The sequence below is a fragment of the Mustelus asterias genome, chromosome 24, assembly GCF_964213995.1.
Source record: "Mustelus asterias chromosome 24, sMusAst1.hap1.1, whole genome shotgun sequence".
Taxonomy (NCBI): Eukaryota; Metazoa; Chordata; class Chondrichthyes; order Carcharhiniformes; family Triakidae; genus Mustelus; species Mustelus asterias.
This window is the reverse complement of record NC_135824.1, coordinates 41,750,531-41,759,608: the sequence shown is the minus strand read 5'-3', so window position 1 is coordinate 41,759,608 and position 9,078 is coordinate 41,750,531. Positions and strand designations below refer to the sequence as shown.

The 9,078-nt window shown below is 49.7% G+C and overlaps 4 pseudogenes; all 4 read right to left on the bottom strand.

The window, feature by feature from the left end:
- Positions 1-736: 736 nt before the first annotated feature.
- Positions 737-941, bottom strand: LOC144511555 (U2 spliceosomal RNA; annotated as a pseudogene).
- A 1,947-nt stretch (positions 942-2,888) lies between these two features.
- On the bottom strand, positions 2,889-3,059 carry LOC144511567 (U2 spliceosomal RNA; annotated as a pseudogene).
- Positions 3,060-5,781: 2,722 nt separating this feature from the next.
- LOC144511562 (U2 spliceosomal RNA) lies at positions 5,782-5,952 on the bottom strand (annotated as a pseudogene).
- A 2,038-nt stretch (positions 5,953-7,990) lies between these two features.
- Positions 7,991-8,161, bottom strand: LOC144511560 (U2 spliceosomal RNA; annotated as a pseudogene).
- Positions 8,162-9,078: the final 917 nt, after the last annotated feature.

The window sequence follows — 9,078 nt, the reverse complement described above, 5'->3', positions numbered from 1 at the left end:
ACACTCGATTTTAGCCAAAAGGCCAGGAAGGGATCCTCAGTAATTTGCTTTTCTTGACTCTCCACTGCCAGGTAAGTAAGGAATTTGATTTGATTTATTATTGTTCCATGTATTAGCCTACAGTGAAAAGTATTGTTTCTTGCGCACTGTACAGACAAAGCATACCGTTCGTAGAGTACAATAGGGGAGAAGGAAAGGAGGGGATGCAGAATATAGTGTTACAGTTGTAGCTAGGGTGGAGAGAAAGATCAAGTTAATATAATGCAGGTACATTGAAAAGTCTGATGGCAGCAGGGAAGAAGCTGTTCTTGAGTCAGTTGGTACGTGATCTCAGACTCTCATACCTTTTTCCCGACGGAAGAAGGTGAAAGAGGGTATGTTCGGGATGCATGAGGTCTTTGATTATGCTGGCTGCTTTTCCGAGGGAGCGGAAAATGTCGAGGGGGTGCAGATGATTTAGGATAAGAATGGAAAAGGACAAAGAACATTCCAGAGTGAAATTAATTGAGTCAGGGAAAGACAACTTCAATGGAGCAAGGGCAGATCTGGGCCCGATAAACTGAAGCCAATGGCTGGCAGGAAAAACTGTGTGTGTCTGTGTCTGTGTGTGTGTGTGTCTGTGTGTGTGTCTGCCAGTGAGCATGTGTGGTGAGGAAGTGTTTGTTTTGGAAAGAGAGAAAGCAGAGTGAGTTTGTGTGAGAGCTGTTTTTGAAGTTTGAGAATGTCCCCAGAAAGGGGGTGGTGCACCGTTCCCGGAGATACTGCAATACCGGGCCGATACGTGGAGTGGACGGAGCAAGCCCCTATTCCATCTCCCTGCTCCAAAAATCAATTTAATATATGGTCCCCAGTTAAGGGACGTATCAGATATTAAACTGATCAGAACAGCTTCTTTTATTTCAAATATCTACTTTATTCATAATTACTCTGAAATAAGCTATTACAGAAACGACATTTTCAATCATTACAGATAGTGCAAAAACAGTCATATTTACAATTTCCTTAACTTCAATATTTTACAGTGTTCAGTTCCAAGACATTACACACATTACAGTTGAGGTTTTCAACAAACTATATACATTTGTCACATTTCACTGTGTGCTGTTTTTACAGTGTTGCACAGTTACGCAGTCCGAGGGTTTTTTACAGTTTGGCCCCTCGGTCTGCCTTGGTTGAAAGGCTTTAAACGGTGGCTTTTTCCCCATTGTGCCTTTGCGGCAGCTGCCCCGAGCTTGAGAGTGTCCCTCAGCACGTAGTCCTGTACCTTGGGATGTGCTTGTGACAACACTGGGTTGAGGACAAATCTTTGCACTGGAAGATCAGCAAGTTTCGGACCAAAGAGCATCCTTCACCGAGTTGATATTTGTCTCGGTGGGACCTTCCGTGTTTTGGGCAGTTTGGCTGGAATTTCATCCTTGCCAAGTACCACCGTCTCAATCCCTGGATATGTCCGGTACATAATTAGACAGTTGCAAGAGAGAGTTCCCACTGAATCTGGAACCCATGAAGTCTCATAGCACCAGATCAAACATGGAAAACGTCCTGTTGGTTAGCACATAACGATCACACGCACGCACGCGCACACACACATACACACCCCAAGATGGCTTGTTGACTTGTGTCCTGGTGCCTTGCTTTCTTTTGTGCCATTCGTCTAACTTCCTCATTATGAATTTCCTTTGCTTGTCATTGGGCCTTCTTTCATTCTGTCTGTTGGTTTGCAATGGGCACAGGAGGAGTTCCTACAGCCGTAGTTGTCCAGCCCAACGAGAACTGAGGTGTTTCTGGGTTGGTTCTTGGGAATGTGGCGGGCCAAGTAGATCCAGAGGGAGAGCAGTTAGGGGACAGTGATCATTGTATTGTAAGGTTTTTGATTTGATTGATTATTGTCACATGTATTGGTATACAGTGAAGAGTATTGTTTCTTGCACTCTATACAGACAAAGCATAGCGTTCATAGAGTACGATAGGGGAGAAGGAAAGGAGAGGGTGCAGAATACAGTGTTACAATTGTAGCTAGGGTGGTGAGAAAGATCAATTTAATATAATGTAGGTCCGTTCAAAAGTCTGATGGCAGCAGGGAGGGAAGAAGCTATTCTTGAGTCGGTTGGTACGTGATGTCAGACGCTCCTACCTTTTCCCAACGGAAGAAGATGGGAGAGAGTATGTCCGGGGTGCGTGGGGTCTTTGATTATGCTGGCTGCTTTTATGAGGGAGCGGAAAATGTCGAGGGGGTGCAGATGATTTAGGATAAGAATGGAAAAGGACAAAGAACATTCCAGAGTGAGATTAATTGAGTCAGGGAAAGACAACTTCAATGGAGCAAGGGCGGATCTGGGCCCGATAAACTGAAGCCAAAGGCTGGCAGGAGAAACTGTGTGTGTGTGTGTGTATGTCTGTGTCTGTGTGTGTTTGTCTGTGTCTGTGTTTGTCTGTGTCTGTGTTTGTCTGTGTGTGTGTTTGTCTGTGTGTGTGTCGGTGTGTGTGTGTGTCGGTGTGTGTGGGTGCGCGTGTGTGCGCGTGTGTGTGTGCGCGTGTGTGTGCGCGTGTGTGTGCGCGCGTGTATGTGTGCGTGCGTGTGTGTGTGCGCGCGTGTGTGTATGTGTCTGTGTGCGTGCATGTGTGTGCGCGTGCGTGTGTGTGTGGGGGCGCGTGTGCGTGTGTGTGTGTGCGCGCGCGTGTGTGTGTGCGCGCGTGTGTGTGCGCGAGAGTGTGTGCGCGCGCTTGTGTGTGCACGTGTGTGTGTGTGCTCGCGCGCGTTTGTGTGTGCGCGCGTGTGTGTGTCTGCCAGTGAGCATGTGTGGTGAGGAAGTGTTTGTTTTGGAAAGAGAGAATGTCGAGTGAGTTGTGAGCACAGTTTTTGAAGTTTGAGACTGTCCCCAGAAAGGGGGTGGTGCACCGTTCCCGGAGATACTGCAAGACTGGGCCGATACGTTGAGTGGACGGAGCAAGCCCCTATTCCATCTCCCTGCTCCAAAAATCAATTTAATATATGGTCCCCAGATAAGGGACGGATCAGATATTAAACTGATCAGAACAGCTTTTTTTATTTCAAAGATCTACTTTATTCATAAATCCTCTGAAATAAGTCATTACAGAAACGACATTTTCAATCATTTACAGACAGTGCAAAAACTCTCTCGGTCTGTCTCCCTCGCTCCCTCTCTCGGTCTGTCTCCCTCTCTCAGTCTCCCTCCCTCACTCCCTCTCTCGGTCTGTCTCCCTCGCATCCCTCTCTCGGTCTGTCTCCCTCGCTCCTTCTCTCGGTCTCTCTCCCTCGCTCCCTCTCTCGGTCTGTCTCCCTCGCTCCCTCTCTTGGTCTGTCTCCCTCGCTCCCTCTCTCGGTCTGTCTCCCTCGCTCCTTCTCTCGGTCTGTCTCCCTCGCTCCCTCTCTCGGTCTGTCTCCCTCTCTCGGTCTCTCTCCCTCTCTCGGTCTGTCTCCCTCGCTTCCTCTCTCGGTCTGTCTCCCTCGCTCGCTCTCTCGGTCTGTCTCCCTCGCTCGCTCTCTCGGTCTGTCTCCCTCGCTCGCTCTCTCGGTCTGTCTCCCTCGCTCCCTCTCTCGGTCTGTCTCCCTCGCATCCCTCTCTCGGTCTGTCTCCCTCGCTCCCTCTCTCGGTCTGTCTCCCTCGCTCCCTCTCTCGGTCTGTCTCCCTCGCTCCCTCTCTCGGTCTGTCTCCCTCGCTCGCTCTCTCGGTCTGTCTCCCTCGCTCCCTCTCTCGGTCTGTCTCCCTCGCATCCCTCTCTCGGTCTGTCTCCCTCGCTCCCTCTCTCGGTCTGTCTCCCTCGCTCCCTCTCTCGGTCTGTCTCCCTCGCTCCCTCTCTCGGTCTGTCTCCCTCGCTCCCTCTCTCGGTCTGTCTCCCTCGCTCCCTCTCTCGGTCTGTCTCCCTCGCTCCCTCTCTCGGTCTGTCTCCCTCGCTCCCTCTCTCGGTCTGTCTCCCTCGCTCCCTCTCTCGGTCTGTCTCCCTCGCTCCCTCTCTCGGTCTGTCTCCCTCGCTCCCTCTCTCGGTCTGTCTCCCTCGCTCCCTCTCTCGGTCTGTCTCCCTCGCTCCCTCTCTCGGTCTGTCTCCCTCGCTCCCTCTCTCGGTCTGTATCCCTCGCTCCCTCTCTCGGTCTGTATCCCTCGCTCCCTCTCTCGGTCTGTATCCCTCGCTCCCTCTCTCGGTCTGTCTCCCTCGCTCCCTCTCTCGGTCTGTCTCCCTCGCTCCCTCTCTCGGTCTGTCTCCCTCGCTCCCTCTCGGTTTGTCTCCCTCGCTCCCTCTCTCGGTCTGTCTCCCTCGCTCCCTCTCTCGGTCTGTCTCCCTCTCTCGGTCCGTCTCCCTCTCGGTCCGTCTCCCTCTCGGTCTGCCTCCCTCTCGGTCTGTCTCCCTCTCGGTCTGTCTCCCTCTCGGTCTGTCCCCCTCTCGGTCTGTCCCCCTCTCGGTCTGTCCCCCTCTCGGTCTGTCCCCCTCTCGGTCTGTCCCCCTCTCGGTCTGTCCCCCTCTCGGTCTGTCTCCCTCTCGGAACTTCTCCCTCTCGGTCTGTCTCCCTCTCGGTCTGTCTCCCTCTCGGTCTGTCTCCCTCTCGGTCTGTCTCCCTCTCGGTCTGTCTATCTTGGTTCTGAGGCAGCAGGAAGTGTCGGAGTGCAGCTTGATTTAGGATAAGAATGCAAAAGGACAATGAACAATCCAGAGTGAGATTAATTGAGTCGGGGAAAGACGATGTCAATAGAGCAAGGGCGGATCACGGCCCAATGAACTGAAGCCAAGGATTTTTTACAGTTACTGGCCCCTCGGTCTGCCTTGGTTGAAAGACTTTGAACGGTGGCCTTTCACCTTTGTGGCGGCTGCCCCGAGCTTGAGAGTGTCCCTCAGCACGTAGTCCTGGACCTTGGAATTTGCCAGTCTGCAAAACTGGGTGAGGACAAATCTTTGTCCTGGAAGATCAGCAAGTTTTGGGTGGACCAAAGATCCACCAGTAGCAGCAGGGCTCAAGTGTTGCCTTCTGTGTATTCCCTCGTCTGCTTCTTCAATCCACAACCCCCATCGAAATTCGATTCATACACTCGATCTTAGCCAAAAGGCCAGGAAGGGATCCTCAGTAATTTGCTTTTCTTGACTCTCCACTGCCAGGTAAGTAAGGAATTTGATTTGATTTATTATTGTTCCATGTATTAGCCTACAGTGAAAAGTATTGTTTCTTGCGCACTGTACAGACAAAGCATACCGTTCGTAGAGTACAATAGGGGAGAAGGAAAGGAGGGGATGCAGAATATAGTGTTACAGTTGTAGCTAGGGTGGAGAGAAAGATCAAGTTAATATAATGCAGGTACATTGAAAAGTCTGATGGCAGCAGGGAAGAAGCTGTTCTTGAGTCAGTTGGTACGTGATCTCAGACTCTCGTATCTTTTTCCCGACGGAAGAAGGTGAAAGAGAGTATGTTCGGGATGCGTGAGGTCTTTGATTATGCTGGCTGCTTTTCCGAGGGAGCGGAAAATGTCGAGGGAGTGCAGATGATTTAGGATAAGAATGGAAAAGGACAAAGAACATTCCAGAGTGAGATTAATTGAGTCAGGGAAAGACAACTTCAATGGAGCAAGGGCAGATCTGGGCCCGATAAACTGAAGCCAATGGCTGGCAGGAAAAACTGTGTGTTTCTGTGTCTGTGTCTGTCTGTGTGTGTGTGTCTGTGTGTGTGTCTGCCAGTGAGCATGTTTGGTGAGGAAGTGTTTGTTTTGGAAAGAGAGAAAGCAGAGTGAGTTGTGTGAGAGCTGTTTTTGAAGTTTGAGAATGTCCCCAGAAAGGGGGTGGTGCACCGTTCCCGGAGATACTGCAATACCGGGCCGATACGGGGAGTGGACGGAGCAAGCCCCTCTTCCATCTCCCTGCTCCAAAAATCAATTTAATATATGGTCCCCAGATGAGGGACGTATCAGATATTAAACTGATCAGAACAGCTTCTTTTATTTCAAATATCTACTTTATTCATAATTACTCTGAAATAAGTCATTACAGAAACGACATTTTCAATCATTACAGATAGTGCAAAAACAGTCATATTTACAATTTCCTTAACTTCAATATTTTACAGTGCTCAGTTCCAAGACATTCCACACATTACAGTTGAGTCTTTCAACAAACTATATACATTTGTCACATTTCACTGTGTGCTGTTTTTACAGTGTTGCACAGTTACGCAGTCCGAGGGTTTTTTCCAGTTTGGCCCCTCGGTCTGCCTTGGTTGAAAGGCTTTAAACGGTGGCTTTTTCCCCATTGTGCCTTTGCGGCAGCTGCCCCGAGCTTGAGAGTGTCCCTCAGCACGTAGTCCTGTACCTTGGGATGTGCCAGTGTGCAACACTCGGTCGAGGGCAGATCTTTGCACTGGAAGATCAGCAAGTTTCGGACCAAAGAGCATCCTTCACCGAGTTGATGACCCTCCAGCAGCAGTTGATATTTGTCTCGGTGGGACCTTCCATGTTTTGGGCAGTTTGGCTGGAATTTCGTCCTTGCCAAGTACCACCGTCTCAATCCCTGGATATGTCCGGTACATAATTAGACAGTTGCAAGAGAGAGTTCCCACTGAATCTGGAACCCATGAAGTCTCATAGCACCAGATCAAACATGGAAAACGTCCTGTTGGTTAGCACATAACGATCACACGCACGCATGCGCACACACACATACACACCCCAAGATGGCTTGTTGTCTTGTGTCCTGGTGCCTTGCTTTCTTTTGTGCCATTCGTCTAACTTCCTCATTATGAATTTCCTTTGCTTGTCATTGGGCCTTCTTTCATTCTGTCTGTTGGTTTGCAATGGGCACAGGAGGAGTTCCTACAGCCGTAGTTGTCCAGCCCAACGAGAACTGAGGTGTTTCTGGGTTGGTTCTTGGGAATGTGGCGGGCCAAGTAGATCCAGAGGGAGAGCAGTTAGGGGACAGTGATCATTGTATTGTAAGGTTTTTGATTTGATTGATTATTGTCACATGTATTGGTATACAGTGAAAAGTATTGTTTCTTGCACTCTATACAGACAAAGCATAGCGTTCATAGAGTACGATAGGGGCGAAGGAAAGGAGGGGATGCAGAATACAGTGTTACAGTTGTAGCTAGGGTGGAGAGAAAGATCAATTTAATATAATGTAGGTCCGTTCAAAAGTCTGATGGCAGCAGGGAGGGAAGAAGCTATTCTTGAGTCGGTTGGTACGTGTTGTCAGAAGCTCCTACCTTTTCCCAACGGAAGAAGGTGGGAGAGAGTATGTCCGGGGTGTGTGGGGTCTTTGATTATGCTGGCTGCTTTTATGAGGGAGCGGAAAATGTCGAGGGAGTGCAGATGATTTAGGATAAATCATAAATTAGGGCGGCATGGTAGCACAGTGGTTAGCACTGCTGCTTCACAGCTCCAGGGTCCCGGGTTCGATTCCCGGCTCGGGTCACTGTCTGTGTGGAGTTTGCACATTCTCCTCGTATCTGCGTGGGTTTCCTCCGGGTGCTCCGGTTGGGGTGTGGTGGGTCCTCCCACAGTCCAAAGATGTGCGGGTTCGGTTGATTGGCCAGGTTAAAAAAATTGCCCCTTAGAGTCCTGGGATGCGTAGGTTAGAGGGGTTAGTGGGTAAAATATGTGGGGGTAGGGCCTGGGTGGGATTGTGGTCGGTGCAGACTCGATGGGCCGAATGGCCTCCTTCTGCACTGTAGGGGTTCTATGATTCTATGATAAGAATGGAAAAGGACAAAGAACATTCCAGAGTGAGATTAATTGAGTCAGGGAAAGACAACTTCAATGGAGCAAGGGCAGATCTGGGCCCGCTAAACTGAAGCCAAAGGTTGGCAGGAAAAACTGTGTGTGTGTGTCTGTGCGTGTGTGTGTGTGTCTGTCTGTGTGTGCGAGTGCGTGCGTGCGTGTGTGTGTCTGCCAGTGAGCATGTGTGGTGAGGAAGTGTTTGTTTTGGAAAGAGAGAAAGCAGAGTGAGTTTGTGCGAGAGCTGTTTTTGAAGTTTGAGAATGTCCCCAGAAAGGGGGTGGTGCACCGTTCCCGGAGATACTGCAATACCGGGCTGATACGTGGAGTGGACGGAGCAAGCCCCTATTCCATCTCCCTGCTCCAAAAATCAATTTAATATATGGTCCCCAGATAAGGGACGTATCAGATATTAAACTGATCAGAACAGCTTCTTTTATTTCAAAGATCTACTTTATTCATAAATACTCTGAAATAAGTCATTACAGAAACGACATTTCCAAACATTACAGATAGTGCAAAAACAGTCATATTTACAATTTCCTTAACTTCAATATTTTACAGTGACCTTACACACATTACAGTTGAGTCTTTCAACAAACTATATGCATTTGTCACATTTCACTGTGTGCTGTTTTTACAGTGTTGCACAGTTACGCAGTCCGAGGATTTTTTACAGTTTGGCCCCTCGGTCTGCCTTGGTTGAAAGGCTTTAAACGGTGGCTTTTTCCCCATTGTGCCTTTGTGGTGGCTGCCCCGAGCTTGAGAGTGTCCCTCAGCACGTAGTCCTGTACCTTGGGATGTGCCAGTGTGCAACACTGGGTCGAGGACAAATCTTTGCACTGGAAGATCAGCAAGTTTCGGACCAAAGAGCATCCTTCACCGAGTTGATGACCCTCCAGCAGCAGTTGATAGTTGTCTCGGTGTGCGTCCCTGGAAACAGCCCGGAGAAAACAGAGTCCTGTGCCACAGAGCCGCTTGGGTGAACCTCGACAAATGTCACTGCATCTCACTCCAGACCTCTGTGGCAAAGGCACATTTCACAAGGAGGCGTGCGACCGTCTCATCGCCCCCGCAGCCGCTTCCAGGGCAGCGTGCGGTGGTGTTGAGACCTCGGGCGTGCATGAAGGATCTGACGGGAAGTGCCCTTCTCACCACCAACCAAGCCAGGTCTTGTTCTTTATTGCTTGTTTGAAAGTTCTGATGATGAGGCGTTTTGCCAGATGATACTGACAGTCTGCTCAGGGAGCCATCCGACAGGATCCACCATCTCCTTTTCCCTCAGGGCCTCAAGGACCACTGCTTGATCGCCATGTGGTCAAAGTTGTGTTTCTGGAAGAATTTCTCCACGAAGGATAGGTGCTGC